General features: G+C 38.8%; 1 protein-coding gene across 4 annotated transcripts in view; it reads left to right on the top strand.

The window, feature by feature from the left end:
- tnr (tenascin R (restrictin, janusin)) overlaps positions 1 to 21,019 on the top strand; it is a 199,215-nt gene that overhangs the window by 58,392 nt on the left and 119,804 nt on the right. For all 4 annotated transcript variants that reach the window (XM_063462791.1, XM_063462788.1, XM_063462792.1 and 1 more), the window contains exon 2: positions 4,564 to 4,616. The gene's annotated coding sequence lies outside the window, so the exon portion shown is untranslated. The remainder of the gene's footprint in view (positions 1 to 4,563; positions 4,617 to 21,019) is intronic.

The following is a 21,019-nucleotide window of genomic DNA, read 5'->3' as shown; positions in this document are numbered from 1 at the left end:
CAGATTTACTCGCCAAGCTGGGTTTAACTGTAGATGGCGAGGGCCGATGGGAGCCAAAATGGTGGTCGTAAAAATGACTCATGCCAAGCAGGGGTGGAAAAGAGCCCCCTGAGGAACGGGAAAGGGAATTAAGGTGGGCAGTCGGAGGCTGTTCTATAATGAGGACAAATAGCCGAGAAGTTTGTCGCCTGACAGAAGGTCTGGAGCCGGCCGGGGAAATATTCATAGTGCAATACTTTTAGCTCCTGTGACATTTCGACTGCACTATGTCACCTTAGTGAGAAGGGGGAAAGGAACAGGGTGGATGAAATAATGACTAAGAAAGATGAGGAAGGTTTAAAAATGCAACAGAAACACAGAGGAAAGGGTTGCTGTCAGGCTTTTTTATTTTCCCATTAAAAAAAGAGGAGTGATTTATGAATTTATCAGCCATCAGAGTATTTTAAATGAAACAACTGAAAATATGCCCAAAATAAGTGATTCTTAAATTGCTTTTAACTTTTCAGCTACTTGTCAAGGGCACAGAGTTATTATATTGTTAGACAATAAATTGTACAGCTGATGGGTGTGCAGTGAGTATTAGTATTATGTCTAAAAAGAAAAAGAGTAATTTGTGGGCATATATCTCCCTTGAAAGGATAATAACTAATTCTGATGGAGATTGAATGTACAATCATTGGGCACTTCTTTAGTTATACCTTGCTAGTACCGTGCAGATTTATCAGCTACACATCCATAGTGCAAATTTCCTGTTCTACTACATCGTGGTGCTTTCTTGGACTGAGACCAACCAACTTAAGATGATCTGAGCTTTGTGACCTGGTGAAACAGACATTTTATTACCGTTTCTAACATTTTTAGGATTTTTAATAAGAGCAATATGAGCATTCACCATTGTAGACAGAAAATAAGGAAAAGTGCAAGAGGTACGCTATTAAGGGGGATATTAAATCGCTGCAGAATGGTGTTAGTGCACTCACTGTGGTAATGGGTTTCTTTTTGAGTAAGTGATTGCAAAATTCATAAGTTTTCTTCTTCAGTGTGTATACTGTACTGACAACGATGTGTTAAGTGTAGTGCATGTAGCAGCTGCTGTCTACGTCCAGTGCCAGATTTCAGTCCTGGTGAGGAGCCAAAGGATTCTCTTGGTTCCAGCATATCACTGTGTTTTTCTGTTTTCAGGGACTTAGCTGGTGTGAAAATCAGCCAATCATCTTCCCCGCTTTACCACTGCGATTTTTTTTTTCTTTGCCTTTGTCTCACCTCCCACACGCTTCTCTCGTCTTCCTTTCTTGTTCTGTCACTTGCTCCCTCAAGCTGTTGGATGTCCCCAGGAATTAATGAAGTGATAAAGTGACAGCACACACACACTCACAGAATTCTTTCCATCACTTGAGGAGACATTACACTGACTTACATTAACTTCTCACAGGCCTACAGTAATATTAACTGTGGCTACTGGTTGCCTTAACCTGATTCTAACCTGACCACAAACCCAAATCAAACATTACTATTAACAAAAACTACTGATTCTCTGCGGAGAATTGCTTTTGTGGACCACCACGATGGAAATTTGTAAACAAATCTATTTCTTCACAACATGAGTACACACACACACACGCACACACACACACACGCACACATTGCCTCATTTTCTCACCAAAGGCTCAGTCAGCTGCAGCAGCAGATGTAGCTGGATATGTGTCAAATATCCCCCCTCTCCTACACACTGAGCGCAAATGAATTTATAATTTATATTCACCATCTGCATTTGTCCTTATTTATGTCTCCCTGAGATATTTTAAGGGTTCTTTACCTAAACAAAACAAAATCACTTCCTGTAAATGGTTTGCTGGACTCAGAACATTTGGAAGAGCAGATGCACCCCGATGTAGTTTAAGGTTGGATCATAGCTGTAATATAACCTTCTTCCCATACAGACAAACCATAGTAGAAACTAAAGTGTTGAGCCAACCCTAAATTTCTTTAAAATTTTCTAGGAAAATAGCAAATGTGACTTAATGAAACCTGCAAACATACAGGGAAATACAGTATACGGGGCATAATTGTACAATTCTAACAAGCTTCAAAGTTTGGTATGACCACCTTTATTCTGTAACACAGTCTGAGGTCTCTTAGACAAGCTTTCTGGTAATTTCTTTAACCAGTCTTCAGGAATAGTTCTGAAGACTAGTTCTGAAGGACATTCAAAGCTGTTCTTTGGATTTTTCTGCCTTTTGTTCTGTTCTTTGTCAAGATGATCTCACACTGCTTTAATAATGTTGAGGCCTTAGGAGGCCTGCCATAGCCATAGTATTCAGTTGTATTTTTTACTTATAAGATATACCTTTATTGCACTGGCAGTGTTTTGGGAGCATTGTCACTCTGAAAAATTAGGCCAATCAGATGCTTTCCAGGTGGTATTGCATGGTGGATTAATTGATGGTACTCTGTTTTGAGCCAAAAATGTCAAATTTTGATTCTTCGCAAGACCTGTTGCCACAAATTTTCAGTCAAGTACTCGTGTAATTTGTCATACTTTAGCCTTTTCTCCATGTTTTCCTTCCTTTAGAAAGCTTTTTTATAGCCACACTTCCACTGAGACCATTGTTAGTGCAAAAATACTATTATGTGTCAGTCAAACTGTGTTATCGATGGTATTTTTTGTAGAACAAATTAAAGAAATGGGAACAAATGATGTGTTTTTGAGATAGGCTGTTAGTGACAAAGTGCCTAAAGATACACTTTAAATTTGGTTCCTTGCTAAGACACAACACTGGTTAATTTCTTAAGGTCAATGCCTTTTCTGTGCTTGAATAAATCAAAGGTCATCGTTAAGAGACCTAAGAAACAAACAAACAAACAAAACATTTCTCTGAAAATGATTAGGTACAACACTTGGACTCAAAATGAATGAAAACGGAGCCAGTATCCAAAAATAGTCTAGCTCCTTTTAAGCTTAAGTCATTGCAGGTGATCCTATTACTTTTTTAGTTGAGTTTAATTGAATTAACATTACCTTTTTGTCCTCGTCAGCTTGTAAAATACGAGGTGTCATTCAGTGAGGGAGATGAGTGCGGGACAAACTCTTGAAACACTGTGATTTTCGAAAACAATCAGAGCCCGTCTCCACAACTTTGACTCGTTTTAAATCATTTTTATTTTTCTTCCCCGCCTTGCCTGCCCAGCTTCTGTTGAGAGTGTTAGAAAAATCAAATATGCTCAATATGGAACACTTTGTGTGCTGCCTTGATATTTATTTTCTAATTTGGAGCCAGTTATTTCCAATTGAAATGTGTCTGTATATTAATTTTTTCCCCGCCCCAAGTCTTTAAGCGTGTTAGCTCAGCACTGAGCTTAGACAAATTTCATCTTTCTAACGTCAGTGTAAATTATTAGTTTATTTCACCAAAGTATCTGCATTTGTGCCGTTTTCTCTCTGTCCTTGTGACTGTTCAATTTTCTTGTTTATTTGTGTGCATTGAGACAGATTGAATGGGAGTATGGAGCTTTGCAGAGTGACCTCCGGTTCAGCTGAAACCCCTCGGGGGGTTGAATAGCAGCTGTGCATGTGTGTGTATGTTTTTATGTGCATGCCTCTGTAAGCGCACACAAAAGCATCTTAACTCTATATTTAATAAACACTTGAACTTGACCAAAAACTGATTGTTAGTCTAAGTGCTTGGAACAATATGGCAGGATAATTAGTATCATGAGAGGAGCTCATGAGACGAGTGCCTTATGCAACAGGAAAGGTTACGTCCTGTTGTGCTTGACCAGACACACGTACGCAAATAATGCCTGCATCCACTAAGTGTGTCAAGAGCGAGCATCAAGTGCTGTCTCGTGTCTCAAGTGTAAAACTTTTACTGTCTCTCAGAACTATTAAAAATTCTAATTAACTCTTGACCGTGCTGTTTTTGTTGCATCTTGTTTCATATAAGCAGGTAATGCCGTAGTATTCTTACACAGTACACACTGACCAGGCACCGTGTGGACATTACACGATGTATAAAGACAAATCACAGACTCTGGAAGTATAAGCCGACCTATTTATTAAAAAATGGAGATGGACAATAAATGCCAATTCATTTCGGTTAGATCTCACACTCTAGACCAGGGGTCTCCAACTCCAGGCCTCGAGGGCCGGTGTCCTGCAGGTTTTAGATGCGTCCTTGATCCAACACAGCTGATTCAAATGGCTAAATTACCCCCTCAACATGTCTTGTAGTTCTCCAGAGGCTGATAATGAACTAATCATTTGATTCAGGTGTGTTGACCCAGGGTGAGATCTAAAACCTGCAGGACACCGGCCCTCGAGGCCTGGAGTTGGAGACCCCTGCTCTAGATCTTTGGTCCTTTATTCTGTTGTTTTCTTCTGTCGAACATTTTGACATAAATAGACTTTTAACAATAGATAGCGGGCTCACCTGAGGAGAGGAATCTTTATGCTTCTACAATTGCCAGATCGAATGGATTTGAAGAATACCAAAGCAGGGACAAAAAGAAAAAAATTAAATATTTTATGGTATGTTTACAACCTCTCTCTTTTTCTCTTGACAGCATCATCCCAGGGACCAACACTAAAACAATCAAGTCCAGTTTGTGCTTTCCAGGTGAGTTGGAACTTCAAATGAATGCTACGGCATGTGTTTGTGTGCGTGTGGTTCTCTCTGTTGTTGTTTTTTTCCTCTACTACTTATGTAAAACGAATTCAAATAAAATATATAAAATGCATTCACAAATGCAATGAAAACCGAGGTGCAAACTTTGGAGGGTTTTCCAAAAGTTGTGTGCTGTATACGTCAATGTTCTAGACACACTTTGGCTTTACAGTTCACTCTCTGGCCGGCTACAGCAAGGTGTGCAGCAACATGATGAACATAGTACAACAGGACAATAGCCGGTTCAGTGAAATGGGTAGATGGTAAAGTACAGTGCTTAACAAATTTATTCAATCACCACCCAGTCTAATGTTTATGCCACAACTACTCTAAATTAACAGTATTGATAATTACCAAAATATTTTTTAATAATTGCTGATCCACCAGTGTGTGCAGGCTCCTTAATCTTCAATCAGAATGATATTTTTAATGCAAAAAATGTATTTATTATTGTAATACATGAATTATTATTGTATTATTATTATTATTATTATTATTATTATTATACAGTCGTTAACTTACATTCCTGAACAGAAAAATTACTTTCAGTGGTTAAATGTTATGCTTGATTAATTTATCTGAACTCAAGTGTGCCGGCTCAAATTTGGGCATAAAAATGTGAACTCAGTTTGTCATTTGTCTAGCAAACAACAATATATGATACTGTTAATGCAGGATACAAGAGGCAGACGAAAACACGATTCTCTATTTTGAGAAATAAAAGCTAAAAAGTGAAGAATGACCTTTCCTCTCAGCATTGCCAAAATGAAGCTACTTCACATTGGTATTTGTGAAAACACGACAGTTTACTGTACTGGGTATACTGCAGAGAGTCCCTCCCTGCCACGTAAACACCCGCCCCGCAGCAATGCCTCATAAACACCGGCATCACAGCCACTAATACAACACATGCGTCAAGAGCAAGAGGTGTTGTTAGGATCCGTTGGGGGCTCAGCCCAGTCAAAAAAATCTTTAGAGTTCCATCTGATAATTGCAGTATTATTATGATATTTCAGTGTAAAATGAAAACAAGCTGTGAGGCACCGCACTCTTGCAAAAGGTTTCAGTCAGGTGAGTAGGCTGCCTTTCACAATATGACTGCAATTTTCTCATTCAGCTTTCTTATTATTTCTTTTTCAGCAGCAGGAGTAAAATCCTGAAGGAAAATGGTCTTGGTGTTGATGAAGGAGTCATATGGTAGATTATATGTTGGTAAAACTTCAATTTTGAAAATTGGCCAACCCTGCTCCGATAGCTTCTACTTCTATTATGTGACAAAGGCTCCTTTTTCAACTGTGACAAACTGTATTATATTTGTGCCTTATCTGTCTATATGATACTGTCCTCTCATCTGTCTGTTATGCTTCTCATTCTTTTTGCTGTTTTCATATTGTCTTCTCCTCATCGTCAGTCAGCAGAAGGAATACAGTCAAAAGGAAGCAATCAGCGTTTGCCAACAAAAATGAGACAAATCTCTCATTTGATTACTCTATGGAGAAGTGCTATTTATCTATATATTACAAACATGGCTTAGCCAGTTTTTCACACAGCAATAATCAGAAGTTATGCTTGTAATATGCGTTTTGTACTTCGTGTGTCAAAGTCTGGAGCCAAAATCCATAATCCAAGGTTTTATTCTAACTCACAGATCATTTTACATTCTTATTAAAGTTCGTCTCACCCGGTTGGGGCTGTGATCTGCACAGCTCGCCCCCCGAACACTCCAAGTAGCACTCCACCTGAATAGACAGGCGTGCTTTGCAGCTTTAAAATAACACGCATATTAAAACAAGTTTCAAGAAGATGAAAAGTTGATGCTGAAGGGAGAGAATTTCCACTGGGGTGTGAAAAAAAAAGCATGTATCTTTATAAAGTGTAAAAAGAGGCTGATGTATCCATTTGCCACGAGACAATTTCTGCCTTCAGAGGATGTAATGTGCATCGTCATTTTGATGCCTGAATCCACATACCTGCAGAGCTATGGAGTGATACTCCGGGATCAGAGGTTTCACACAATGTAGCACAATAGACTAAGTTTCTTTGGATCCCATCTCAAAGTAAAGGAGCTATTACCAGTTATCAGGCTGGTGAGTTTCAAGTTTCATTTGTGCATACAGTTTCGTGTGCTTAATGTTACTCAAAGATATTTTTTCTTAACTAAATGTTATAGAGGCTAAAAAACTTTTTTCTGGATTTATTTTAGTTGAGGTTTGTATGATGTCTATATGACCAAATTCAGTGTGACATTAAAGCCAACAACCAATGAACTATATTGTGCTAAAGTCTTGTGCTACCTGTCATTTCTTTCTACTTTGGTGACACCATCAGTCATGAACTCGCTTCGCCAGTATCTCAACATTATTTCAGCGGGATCTCCACATTGACTTTTGAGCCTGTTAGAATAATGCAAATAAATGTTTGCATTATATACAATGTTTTTATTAATGTTTGCACATGTTTCAGAGATGAGTAAAAAAAGAAATGAGGGGTGGTTTAAGACTTTTGCACAATGCTATTATTATTTACCACTGCGGCCCTTTGTGAAAGGACATTTAACACCATTATTATAAGCAATAATGGTGAGAAAAATGTTTGATATTGATACAAACTAAGAAAAATGTTTGAGAACCATAAAGCTAGCTAACTGGTAGCTGAAGAGCCTCTTCTTAACCAACTTGAGCTTGTAGATGAGGTGGTGGGAGCTCTCATGTCCTGACTCATCAGCAGCTTCAGCAGCAGGAGACATCTCATCCTTCACCTCCTCTAGCCTCGCCTACGCCTTGTTGCCATCATCCCTTTGTTCAAGCGTCACAGAAGCAAACTTTTACCTTCTTAAATAAACCATTGTAGCTTTGCTCATAGCTTATTTAAAAGGTCAGTTTACTGTATTGTTAAAAAAAAGAAAAGAAATTGGTTAGAGTTGAACCTGCCCATAATTGAAATCTTGCATTGCTGAAGTAGTTAACTAGTGATAGATACTAGCAATGACAAGCCGTTGACCTACATATATATATATATATACATATATATATGATTCCCAAGTAGATCTAAGAAGATTTACTACTTGACTGACATACAGAGATAGCCTAAAACACCCTTGCATTTTTTAGGTGATGTGCGGTGGGTAAAGAGAAATAAAGCCTGTATTAATATCACACCGAGTTCTTTTGATTCCTCAGAGGCATCCGATGGAAGACAAAACACTGCTCAGTAGACCATTTAACACTTTATTTTCACTTTCACAATACTTCTAGAAGGGAGATGCGTCCTGCAAGACACGTTGCCGCGGATCTCAATATGGTGACGGGCAACTGACAGTTTTATTACCGGGCACCCTATTCTACTCTAAACAACAGCAGTAACTTTCAGTAACTTTCCACTACAAGATGGTTCCCTCTTATCTACTGCTCTACAGGTAAACATGGGCGAGAGTCTATGACTGGAGGACACCTGTTCTAATGCCTTTATCATTCAGGCCTGTGTCCACTTAACACTACTCTATATGATTATATGGGCAGTTTTGATTAATATGAGATTAATATAAGGCACAGTAATAAAGCACTTCAGGTAAGATCATTCTAACACCTGTCAATACGATCTCATGCCAGGTGTATGGAATTAACATCTTATTAGTACCAGAGCGGTCATTCAAGGACGCATAATCTTTGACATGTAACACGAAAGCCTTTGTAAGTAAGATTTTGTACAAAAGGAACTCGATAGAGGATTTCAGTCATGACAGACCTTTTAAAAGCAGTGAGCTGAATAGCTGCTGGGCATCACAGTCAGACTCAGTTATTATGCGATTTTGTCACTTATTCTAATAGACGTACTTAAATACACTGAAGTTTTTTAGCCAAAGGCTGTTGTAGATGAACAAATAGGCTCATAAAAACTCAACATTTTCTTTATAATAACTTGTCTTTAATTTAAACCAATTTTCATATTGGATCAGGAACAGTGTGTTACTTGTGCTTTAATCTGTGTATTTTACTTGTTTGAGTATCACTGTTTTGTAAAACTCTGCTTTGAGCCTACAGTGGGGGTGAGCAGGAAGGCAGCACTGCATGTTTGCCTTTCTAATTACTTCTCATAGGAACCCAGCTATTGATTGTTGCAAATGCTCATTGATTTTTAGCAGGACTCTACACTATCTGACGTTTGTGCTAAATACCAGGGGACGAATGACGTCAGTGGGTTTGTCTGTGACATCGGTTTATCTGTTTGCGGGTATGTGTGCGGAGGAAGAGGTATGCAAATGTGTCTGTGCATGCATTTTTTCTGTAGTTTAAATGAGAATGGGCTTGTGTATCTGAGGAATAGGAAAGTTGCTGCATTTCTTTTGGCCCCGGAAGCCTAATCGAGAAGCATCGATCAAGCAAGGGGAAACAGCATGCTTACTTGCACATTGAGATAGCCAAAAGCTATTGGCAAACTGTTTGTTCTCATTGGATAAAATCACAAGACTTGCCTCCCTGTGATTCTAAACAGATCACCATGTCAGAAGGTCAGAAGGGGTGCCACAATATATCAGCAGTCTCTTTCAATATTTTTAGTAACTAAATGTAAGGTGATGCCACAGTTCAATAACTACTTTAATTATCCATTAATGAATTCTGCTGGCATTGCAAGTTGAGATGACAGCATGTCAAGTGCAAAGGAGTGCAAAGTAAGCATTAAAATACAAAATAAAGTTGTAGGCATAATCCCGGGTTGTTTAACTTCTTACAGTTGGCAAAATCACATCATTATTTGCAAACTATATAGATCAAACAGCAAACTGACTGAGTCCTCTAATACCAGGATTCACAAAGTACAGTCCATAGACCAGGTGTATCATTTTCATGTGAGCATGAGAAAACAATGTTGTGCTTCACATTATGTTTTTGTTTTTGACACTGATGAATTCAGCTGATACAAACAAATTTAAAACAACTCATCTGTGAAAAGGCCTAGAGATCAATCGGCAACCCCCTGGTAACATTGGTTATCCCCTGGTTGATGGAGAAAAACGTGAGAAGTTAATGGCTATTGCTTAAAAACTGGTCACAGAGAAGCTGCTACACCAAAAATCTCCCCTCGATTGCTTTGGCTGCTAGCATATTGCTACAGCAGAGACAGGCTGCTCCTCCCTGAGCCTGAATCTGCTGAAGATTTCTTCCTGTTAAAAAGGTGTTTTTCCTTCCCATTGTTGCCAAGTGCTCACTCATAAAGGGTCATGTGATTGTTGGGGTTTCTTGGCCTACAGTATAAAGCGCCTTAAGGCAACTGGTGCTGTGAATTGGCACTACTGTATATAAGAAAATTGAACTGTAAACTAACTACCAAGCCACGAAGTGTGACGCAAACCACAATGAAGCTGCAGCACTGCATACCTCTCTGTGACCAATTCCAACTAGTGCCAGCAAGCATTCACTCGTTAGCCTATTGGGAAATATGCACTTTTCCTTAGCAAACAGTGTTTATCAGGGGGTCAGTGACCAAGCTCTAGGCATGTGTGCATGGGGATTGAGCAACCACTCACTGGGGGAATACTCATTTTTCCTTGGTGACCGGTGGTTGCCAGGCAGTCACCAACTGTTCCCAAAGCAGCCAGCCATCAAAACTTTAAGAACCCTCTTACAGTTTAGCACTAATGAAAGTGTAAAAATGCTATCTGGTGTTTGTGCGTGACTACTTGATTAGACACTACATGGCCCCCATAGTGCTAGTAGGTATTCTAATTTTTTAAAATGCACAACACCAGTATAGCTATTGTTTTTCCGATGATCGCCACACCAACCAACAGTAATCGAGCCTGCAGCTCTGACAGTGTTGCCTCAATCTATCAGTCTGTGATGGTAAGCTGTAAAAAAGCTAAGGTGTAAAGTAAGAGAACAACCAGTATAGTCCTGCAGTACATTGTTGAAGGAGGACTGGTGGATTTGGTGGTCATGTTTTTACCCAGGAGGCTCCATGTGTTCTACGCCAACTTGGCACTGTCCTGGATTCAGTTTCTTGATTTTTCACATGACTTAGTGCACAGTGCACACTATATTGTATGGTGGATTTGAAAGATTATCATTGTCATCTTGATATGCACGACTTGTGGTAGCTCAGTCTTAAATCTTCTAATGACTGGGAATTAAAAAGAGATGGCTCGCTGGCAAAAATGACTCAGTCTCTTTTGCACATAAACGCCCCTCTGGAGTTGTACTGCTGCTTACTTTTTTTACTTTGGTCTTTGGTTTTGTCCTGCCAGGATATCGCCTACTTTAATAGGAATTTGCCTATCATTGTTCCCTTATTCCTGTGAAGGGTTTTGAATAATGCATCATTCTGTTCTTCAACTTCCATTTGAATATATCTTTCTGGTCAGAAAAGAGAGAGTCTCTCTGTTGACTGAAAGACAAACACAGAGTTACAAAAGGCAAAGGGACAAAGAGTGAGGAAGGGTATAAAGAACGATAGCAAGAAAAGGGCAGACGAAGAAAGCAAGAGACATATCAACAGCAAGAAAGATGGATAGAAAGGCTTATTGAGAGCGAGAGGGCCACACAGTGCAGCATCTGTATCAGGCTTCCAAAGGGTATCTAATGTGGTTTGCTTTGGTAATGAGACTGCCAGTCTTTTGTAATTTTCGGTGTTAGTTCAGTGCTCCTTGTGTCTTTTCTACACCGTGTACCTACATCACGTTCCTGATTACCGAGAGATTGGAAATGCTTATTTTTAGTTGTCTGAAACGTACATCGACAGACCGTGATGAATGGGAACAGTCCTCCATTGTGGCAGAAACAACAGTAGCAGAATTGACTGTAGCTTTGGGAATATTCCTGTCACTACATCCAGCTTTGAAAAAAATGAGCTTTGTTTGCTTAAACTTGGTGATTGTTGTTGTTTGATCATTTGTGACATGTGTTCAGAAGGATTGGAGAAGAATTGAACAGTCTAAGATTGATTGAGGTTCGGAAAAGGCAGCGGTCATGAAGTCAAAAACGACTTCACACACAGGTTTGCTTTCTTTGTCTTATTGAAACCAGAAACTTGCCACACCCAGTACAAAGGATACAAAACCTGGAATATGTACTGCACCTCTAACACCACCCTCTAACTATTGTGTGTAAAACACGCTAAAGATTTTTCTTACATTTCTGATTTTCCAAGTTTTCATTTGGTTGGGGTTGTCTGGTTTACTTCAGAGAGCTGTTGTTTGTAGGGCACAGAGAATGGCCAGTAGATCAATAATTAAAAGTTCAGCAGAGCATATTTTAAGCCCTGATCTGTTTTTTTCGGAGGGACTCGAGGAGTATGTGTGTGTATCTAATTATCTGTCAAAGGAAGTATTTGATGCAGCTGCAATGGATCAATCAGCAGTTCCCCTGATTGGCTTGACTTGGAACCGAGCAAAGTCAGTTTTAATCGATATTGACGGCTGCCATAATTTTATCTTTGTATCAGCTTTTGATGAGTAAAAAGTTCCTGTACTTCTGGAGACTGTTTTAAAGCATCACCAAAATTAAATGCAGTGCATTTTATGCAGAGGCCAAAAATACTGTATATAGTATATCCTTATCCATCCTATATAGCATTGGCACTGGCCCATACTATCCATTTGAGTGACAGCAGATAATCTACAGCTCCTCTGCTGTCATATGGGGTTTTGATACATCAGTCTCAGCAGACACCTTTTTTTCTAAATGTTTTTCGACTTTCGAGTCCCCTTAACTGCTAGTTTTTAAAGATATTTTTGGCCAGTGGAAATTGCAAGCTGGTATCGCTATGCTTGTCATTTGGTGAAAATTTGTATTAATGATTCTTGACCTCCCTTACAAGGCCTAACGAATTGATTTCTTGTAAAACAGATTTATAAAGGCACAGGTTAAAAAAGCATTTCCTGTGCTGGCTGAATGTCATAGACTGTGATTTAATACTAGAACTGTTGGGGGAGGGGTCAGTCCCCCCCACATCCTGTAACAACATCATCAACAGCAAAGAAATAATTTTATAAAGAAGTTAAGATGTGAATTTAAATTATTTAGGGGTTTTATTTGTTTTACAAATGATTTGAATTATTTATTTACAAACCATAAAGTTTAAATAAATTCTACTATCTACTAATAAGCAAATGGTACACTAAACAACACAATAACTAACATGTCTAAATTATCCAATTATTGTAGGAGAAAAACATTCTGGAGAACGTGTCGTATTTAGTTACTCTAAAATACAGAAGGTATAAAAAAACAGAGCGCTCACTGTGAAACAGATTGAACTGATCGGCGTCTTCATTTTAAAATTTCAAAAATAAAATGAGGAAATTAATTCTGTAAAGGTAGATTTTTAAAAAAGTATAATCTCATCCATATCTGCCTCCTCTTCATCAGACCTGTAGCCTCTCTCTACACACCTTCATGCCTCAAATCTGCTGCCCTTTACCTCCTCAGACCTAAAACCCGTCCGATTTGCTCCAGATTTCACTCTTCATTTACTCCGATTAGTTCTCCACACTCTAGACTGTTTTCCTGCTGCTCTGCACAGGCAGCAGCCACCTACTTCCACCGTACCCTCCACTGCTCTGATCCCAACAATTATTCATCTTTTATCAAACTACAGTCCTTTAAATGTTTATGAATCAATCACATCTAGATAGCTCTCACTTATATTCAGCATGGTTTCACATCAGATTGTAGCTAAACAATAAGTGTTGTACTAACAACACCAGGGAAGTGGTTGCATGGATTAATTTCGATGTGGTCAAAATTACATCCTCTGCCGTTCTAGGTATAAGCGGTATAAGCGATCTTTTAGGAAAAGTCAAGATATTTGATAATTGAGTTTTATTTTAAGAGGGTCACATGCTTTTTAAAATGTCACAGGATTAAAATAACCTCCTTGGTATTTCTAATGTTAAGAAGTTGCTTGAGTGTGACAGAACAACAATGCAGCTGATTCACTTTAACTTTAAGTCCAGTTAAAAGTGAAGCTCTTTCTTAAACTCCTATGATATTATCTAGTTTTACTTTAAATCAGATCTAAGTTAAAGAACTCTTTCCTGTCCCATTGAGAACTGCTACTGTACTCTATCATTTCTAATTTCCCGTCCACTTTCCCCCTTTAATTCCTTTATCTTCATTTCAGGCATCTGACACGAAGGTATTTCTCTCCGTTAAGTTGAGGTCTCTTTTCTTCCTCTCACTTCCACTCTATTTCTCTGCCTTTCTTCTCTCGCTGCTCACTTCCTTTTTTCCTCTAAGAAGACAAAGTCAAATGGCCCAATAGCATTTAATTGCTGTGGTTTTTATGTGGTCTGCTGAGAAGTAATAGCCACTCAGCACTTCTGTCCATAAGATAGATGCTGCCGATGCTTGTCTGGGAGTTGCAGTGTGGGAGCATACCCAGTGGCTCAGGAAAGTGCAGGTGAAGTAATAAAAGAAAATGGTTCGCTGGGAGGGAGGGGGAAAAAACCTCACAATGGATTTCATTTTCTTATTGGAAACAAGTCACCTTGGGTCATGCACACATGGATTTGCACACACACAGATAGACAAATACGAATCCACATGAACACACGGACAGCCGCAGCAACACACCGACCACACAAACAGGGGTCAGAGAGAAGCGGCAACTTGTTAGCAGCAACCATTGGCTGTGACCAGTCCAATAATGCAATCTGCTCTTGCTGTTGGACAGGCCACCATATGGAAGCAGCCGTTGGGTGAGTCAGACCGCCGTAATAATGGAAACAGCAGGAAATCAGAGGGATTGCCTGGATCCATCCTGTATTTGCCCCATCTTTGGTGTCACAGGCTAGACACAAACCCACTATTTCAAACAGGCAAAAGCATTAGAATAGCATGTCCTCCTCTGCCTCTGTGATTGGGCTTTATCAATTCATCACACTTCTTAACACCAGGGCTTTTTTTCAGGGGCAGCTGTGCACATAAGCCCAGCTGATCTGTGTGCAATCAGTGGCACTGAGTCAGTGTTACCTTGGTGGGCATAAATCTGTGCATTCAACAAAAAATGCTTGTTATTCTTACGTAAATAAACCCCAATTAGAAAAAAAAGAATAAAACACATGTTAGCTACATTTTTTTCAGGGTTGGCAAAAAATCCTTTATAAGGAAAAAACCCTGAGAACAAGCAACATTATACGATAATAATTGTTAATGTAATTAATGTAATTAATAATTAATAGCATATGCAGTACATATACAGCTGAAAGGTTCCAGGGTGGCGTCTTTAAAAATCAAACGCATGTGCCTGATTTCGCATACATCTTCTCTTAAACCTCTGTGCTACATTCAGCACTGCCCCAATTTTAAAACCACTCTATAGTAGTCCTGTTGTGTCCACTTGCACTTGTCTCTCAGCTGGAATTCCTTCAGTCTATCAAAACAAAAATCCTATAACTCGATTCTCATCAGCGGGGAGGGGCCAAATCTGACAGGAGGACAAGTGGTGAACAAAAGACAGTCTCTCCTGTGGGGACCAATTCATAATGCAGAACCCCCGTGTATGCTGAACGCAAACAAACATGCAAAAAAAGACGGAAACAGTAAATAAATAAAACCGAGCAGTGAAAATTCTCCTTGTCTCGCTCCTCACCTGATGCACTGATTTCACACTTTCAGAACCTTTGTACAAAACTAATAGTGATCATTTCAGACTCTGCCCCCCAAAAACCCCTCCATTGACAGGAATGGCAGATAAATTTCCATTGTGTTGATATATTGGAAATATTGCACTACAGTAAATCCCTGCTATGGCCTCTAAAAGCCTAAGAAATGTCTCCTTTACGTAAAGTTTATTTTTTCTCTTGCATTCGTAGTGGATCACATAAAAGCCATCTTTGTAACTTTAGCTGCTGTACACGACAGCACTACATGCCTTTAACAAAACTTTACCTCTGCTACAGGCAGAAGACATCGCTGACATCCTGAGAGAAAATTAAGTATGGATCACAGTAAGTTATGTGATTACCTTAGAAGTGAACCATGTCAGAAGTTCACTGAAGAGTTTAATTGCAATCCATGCGATTGGATTTTGTTAGTCTCACCACATGATAGAAAGTCAAAATCTGAGTCCATGAAAAAGCAATTACTTGCTTTACTGCTTAACTGTTAAGAGGCACTCGTTATCTAGTTAAATCCATTCACAATTTAAATTCAAAGAAAGCTCTAATTTGCTTTATTTGCTGTCACACTATGTGCAGTTTATTTTTCTTCTGTGGGGGAGAGGTACTGGAAGACAGGCTTTGAGCTTTAGAAATTAGTGACAAATCCATTACTCAAGTGATCTGTTTGGCTCCAGTTATATTTACAGTTGCTCACTTCATATGAAAGTATTTTTAATTTGACTTAAACCGCATCATAAACAACTGCTTGAAACATTAACTGTAATATTCCCTTATACACGTTATAGTACATTAAACTTAATGTATTAACTTTTTCTTTGTCCTGGCATTGAGCACCCTCATTGGTGAGCTCTAAATCATTTTCAGTAAACTTTTTAATTATTGCTTCTAATTGAAGTTTCCAATATGTTGTTAATGCATCACTGGTCACCACTGTCATCATCATTTGTGTGGCACAAGAAAACTCATTAAAGACTTCAGACTTTGTCACCATGCTACTTTCAGTTTGTCTGCAATCAAAGTTTTACTGTTTAGTTTTGACTAGGTTTGAGTTTTGATATAGTTTTACATCAAAAGAGATACTTAAATAAAATACAAATACATAAATAGGGCTGGGCCATATCATACCGTTCACAGTAATACCGGTATAATGTTAGGCAATGATAAAAAAAATGAAATATTGCGATAGAATATGGGTAAAACGCGCATGCGCGGTGCCTTTGTTTTCATATGCACATGGTGGAAAAAGCATGGCGGCAACAGAGAATGACAAAAGCAGGCGAAAGCAGATCGTTGAATGAAACAGATGAACCAGAATTGGTTTGTAAAAATGCTGCAACTTCAGTGGTGTGGCACTGGTTTGGCTTTCGTCCGTCAGATACAAAACAAAGCACTATTTTTGGTAGAGCATGCTAGCGGGCCGTCGTTATTACTGTGTTTTTTGGAAAATAAGGCACACTTAAAATCAGTCCATTAAATTTTCTGAAAAATCAACAGTGTCCCTTATAATCCGGTGCACCTTATGTATGAATTCTGGTTGTGCTTACTGACCTCGAACCGATTTTATGTGCTACATATTTTCTGTCAAAAAATGTTTTAGTACGACTTTGGTAAGCTACGAAGCAGCACTGTCGGAGCATTCCAGCTACCGTAGTCAGGAGCCTCACGGAGTGATACGTACTGTGCGTCAACATAATATTACCGTATTGTGTGTGTATAAGCTCTTTTTAAGTTTTGTGGATATTATACATGATATGTCGGCCCATTTCCAATGGAAATGCCTTTTGGTTAAACTGTCAGCAAGGAATTTGCATTTGCACTGTTAAATTTTATGTAGCTTTTAATGCACATTAAAAAACAGCTGCTTGTTTAAGTGAAAATACGTTGATTTTTTTTTTTTTTTTTGCACTAATAAAGTTGTGGAGTTGTAAAGTATTTTGTCTCGCATCAATTATATCGTCATCGCAAATTTTTAAATGGTAAATGGCCTGTATTTATATAGCGCTTTTCTAGTCCCTAAGGACCCCAAAGCGCTTTACATATCCAGTCATTCACACATTCACACACTGGTGATGGCAAGCTACATAGTAGCCACAGCCACCCTGGGGCGCACTGACAGAGGCGAGGCTGCCGGACACTGGCGCCACCGGGCCCTCTGACCACCACCAGTAGGCAATGGGTGAAGTGTCTTGCCCAAGGACACAACGAGCGAGACTGTCCGAGCCGGGGCTCGAACCTGCAACCTTCCGATTACAAGGCGAACTCCCAACTCTTGAGCCACGATCGCCCCGTATATCTTGATAAATATTTTTGGCCATATTGCTCTGCTCTATACATAAATGTAAGTTTAATTTAGGAGGCTAGATATATTTTTTGTAGCCAGGGATCCTTGGTGTTCGCAGCTACTGCACTCTGGCTTTTACTGCAGCCACGAGGAGGTTAATGAATCACCCTAATGAAATAAATACTGCTGTGTAATCAGTTTGAATTGCTTCTAAAATGCCCACACATCGCTCGTTACATCTGAAACTACAGTGTATGGAAACAAATACGTTCAGGTGATCTAAAGGTGCTTTACAGTCATTTGGAAGCTTTTGCTTTTCTGCTCAGTAGTGCTGCAGTTTCATTTGAAAACGCACTTATAAACAACTAAGAAATGGCAATCTATTTAAAATTTTAAAAAGCCAAAATACCGAGGTTTTCAGATACAAACGCCCTGAGTGTGCTGGCATGTACGCAGGTACCTCTCAACAGGTAATTGAGGAAAGAAAATACAAAAAAAAGGGAGAAGCATCAGTGTTTTCCAATGTTTTCCAGCTCTAGCTGTGAACTGCTTTATAGTGTAGTCCATCTGTGAAGCATTCAGTCCCTGGATCTTGTACTCAAAGTCGAGGGTTCCTTTCATGTCTCAGTGATATCTGAAACAACACACTCCCACCAACGCGGGCGTCTGCTTTTACAGGCGTAATGCATGTGTTTTGTGTTCCACCTCCTGACATTAGTATCATTACCAGCATCAAGGCATTGTGGGCTTATGTTTTCTGACTGAGGTGTTCTTTGTTTAAAAGAAAATAGCTGTAAATTGTATCTATACTGAGAACTGTTAACTGTTTAATAAATAAAACTCTATTGCTGCGTGAAATGAATGTGCTTTTTAAAGGTTGCAGACAGCATAGCAGTGGTCAAGGGAAACGTTTAGCCATCCAAAGCCCTCACCTGGGGCTGCTTAGCTACTTAGTCTAGGTTACTGTAGTGATTTGAGCAAGAGGTAGCCATTTGTCCTAGTTGGGCTGGCAGCGCAGTAGCCATCCAGCATGGAAAACAGCCCCTGGTGAAAATGACTTTCCATTACTTGTGACCCCTTCTGTAAATAGCATTCCCTGCTGATAGGCTAACTCGCTGCCTTACATGTCAACTGGACCTGTTTTTTGTTGCAAGATAATGGAGGAATATAGTGTATAACCTCACAATGTAGAATTACCTAGCCAAAAATAACATAATATATTCATCTTTTTTGTGGTTGTTCAGATGATGGATGATATTAAGGGGAGCTTTGCGCTTTCAGGACTTCCATCCGAGGAGCCTCACACATAAAACACTGTCATCCCACAATACTGTTCTTGTCATACTTGTTGGGTTTTTTTATGTGGTCGTATTTTTCCCTAGATAATGATGCCATATTTCTGTGTATTCAGCATCTTAGAAAATATATTGATCACATTATTAGAATGCGATGAATGGGCGAGCATGCTGAAATCGACTGCTGTAGGGATGCTTCTGAAAGAGACTTGTTTCATTGTGTAACACACAAATCAATAGTCTCAAAATAACAAATTATCTTGTATCAAGTTATGCGTTCATAGCCATCTATCATGGTGTCAGTGTGCACAAGTGTGTGTGGGTTTGCGTGTGGCTTGTTTATGTAGGAGAGAGCACTGGAGTGGAATTCAGTGTCATAACAAAGGAAAAGAATCAGTGCGGACACACTGTTGATATCTGTTCTTAACAGATACGGTCGCAGCAAGATGACAAACAAGCAACATGGGAAAGTGAGTGAGGGATGGTTTAAACACACATATACACACACTAAACTATTTCTATCTCTGGACTGAACTACAAAGCAAATCAACATTTTTCACCTTTTTTTTTTTTTTTTTTTTTTTTTTTTTTTGGTAGATAAAATGAAAGATCAGCTTCATGTGCAGAAATACTTGTATTAACTAGGCCAGGATGTTAGACATGAGATCCTGAAGATAGCTGCAAGCTCCTAAGTCACACTCTGTGAGCTGTCGTGAAGTGTGCCGTTACTTAACTACTGGCTTTATTCAGTGGCTTTAAAACTGCACCACAAAATTTTGTAGTCTACATAATGTAGTAATATATTTTTTCCTTTTAATTCACATGGTTAAACTGTATATATTATCAGTTTTGCCAATGAGCCCTGTTGCTTACAGTAACACATTTATGAACAATATGCTTATACATTATAACAATAGACTGGTTTGTTGTATTAATATACACTACATAACTTTTGTAACATGCGAAGCATTATCTGTAACTGTACTATATTGTATACATATTACTAAAGAGAGTACCACAGTTTCAAACTTTTCTTTTTTATGATATAAAACTCCTCATTGGTTTGCAGCCTGAAAAATATGAATCTGTATTCAAGTAGATGACTGTTTAATATATGAAAAGGTTCCCAGGAATCAATGAAACATGCAAAGTTGATTCACTGGTTTTGCTTGAATAACTGAGGTAATAGAAAAACTTTTATCAAAGCCCCTTCTCACTTTCCGAATGCAGTTTTGCTCATTGGCAGGCAGAGCCGTCTCTCGAGATTATTGGAAAGTCTGTTATTCATAAGAAAAAGGATATATTTCACATGCAGCACTCAAACAGTTGGACATGGATCTGTTTTTCTTTGATAGCATTCAGCTAGTTTAGAAAAAGAAAAAGGCTTTTTAAACGTTTTAAGCTGTTTTACATGACTAATTCCACAATCAAGCAAGCTTAAAACCATAAAATATATGAATCACAACCTTGAAAGTGAATCAATCGCAGGTATTTCTGCATGTGTTGTCAAGACAACACATGCAGAAACCATATCCAGGTTTCTGCATGTGTTAAAACCACATCCAGGTCAACGCATCAAACCACAACATACATTTTTACACAGACATATTATTAAGATTTTAAAATCATTTGATTTTTTTATGAATTGTAAAAACACTGATATCCTGCCTTCTTCTCACAGTTAACATGAAAAAGAAAAGGATCACACCAACACTGTTTGTCTTGGAAAAATTAGGGCGATTTTTTTGATATTATTTAAGTTCATTTTAAATAAACAAAACAACAAAGGCAATAACACAAACCTTCACACCAGTATTTGTTACTACCTGCTTTGAAAGTTTGAAAGTCTTTTTCCTATTTTGAAATAAATGTTATAGAGATATTGCTATTACTGCCAAGATTAATAGCTCAGACATTAATCCAAATTTGCCAAAATGCCACTGAATGCAAGATTGCCTTTAAAATTCTATTGGTTTTCAGGATACAATACAAATACAAGAGTCAGATTATCACCAAACGCGTCTTTCCCGTGCTGAAACGTAGCCCAGATGCACGACAGTATCCATCCATCCATCTATCCATATTCTTCAGCTCCTATTTGGGAGGCTGGAGCCACTTACATTCATGCCTGCGCCCAATTAATAGTCTCAATTAACCTAGC

This window comes from Pelmatolapia mariae, linkage group LG18 (genome assembly GCF_036321145.2).
Source record: "Pelmatolapia mariae isolate MD_Pm_ZW linkage group LG18, Pm_UMD_F_2, whole genome shotgun sequence".
Lineage (NCBI taxonomy): Eukaryota > Metazoa > Chordata > Actinopteri > Cichliformes > Cichlidae > Pelmatolapia > Pelmatolapia mariae.
The sequence above is the reverse complement of the archived record's forward strand: the minus strand, read 5'-3'. Positions and strand labels throughout refer to the sequence as shown.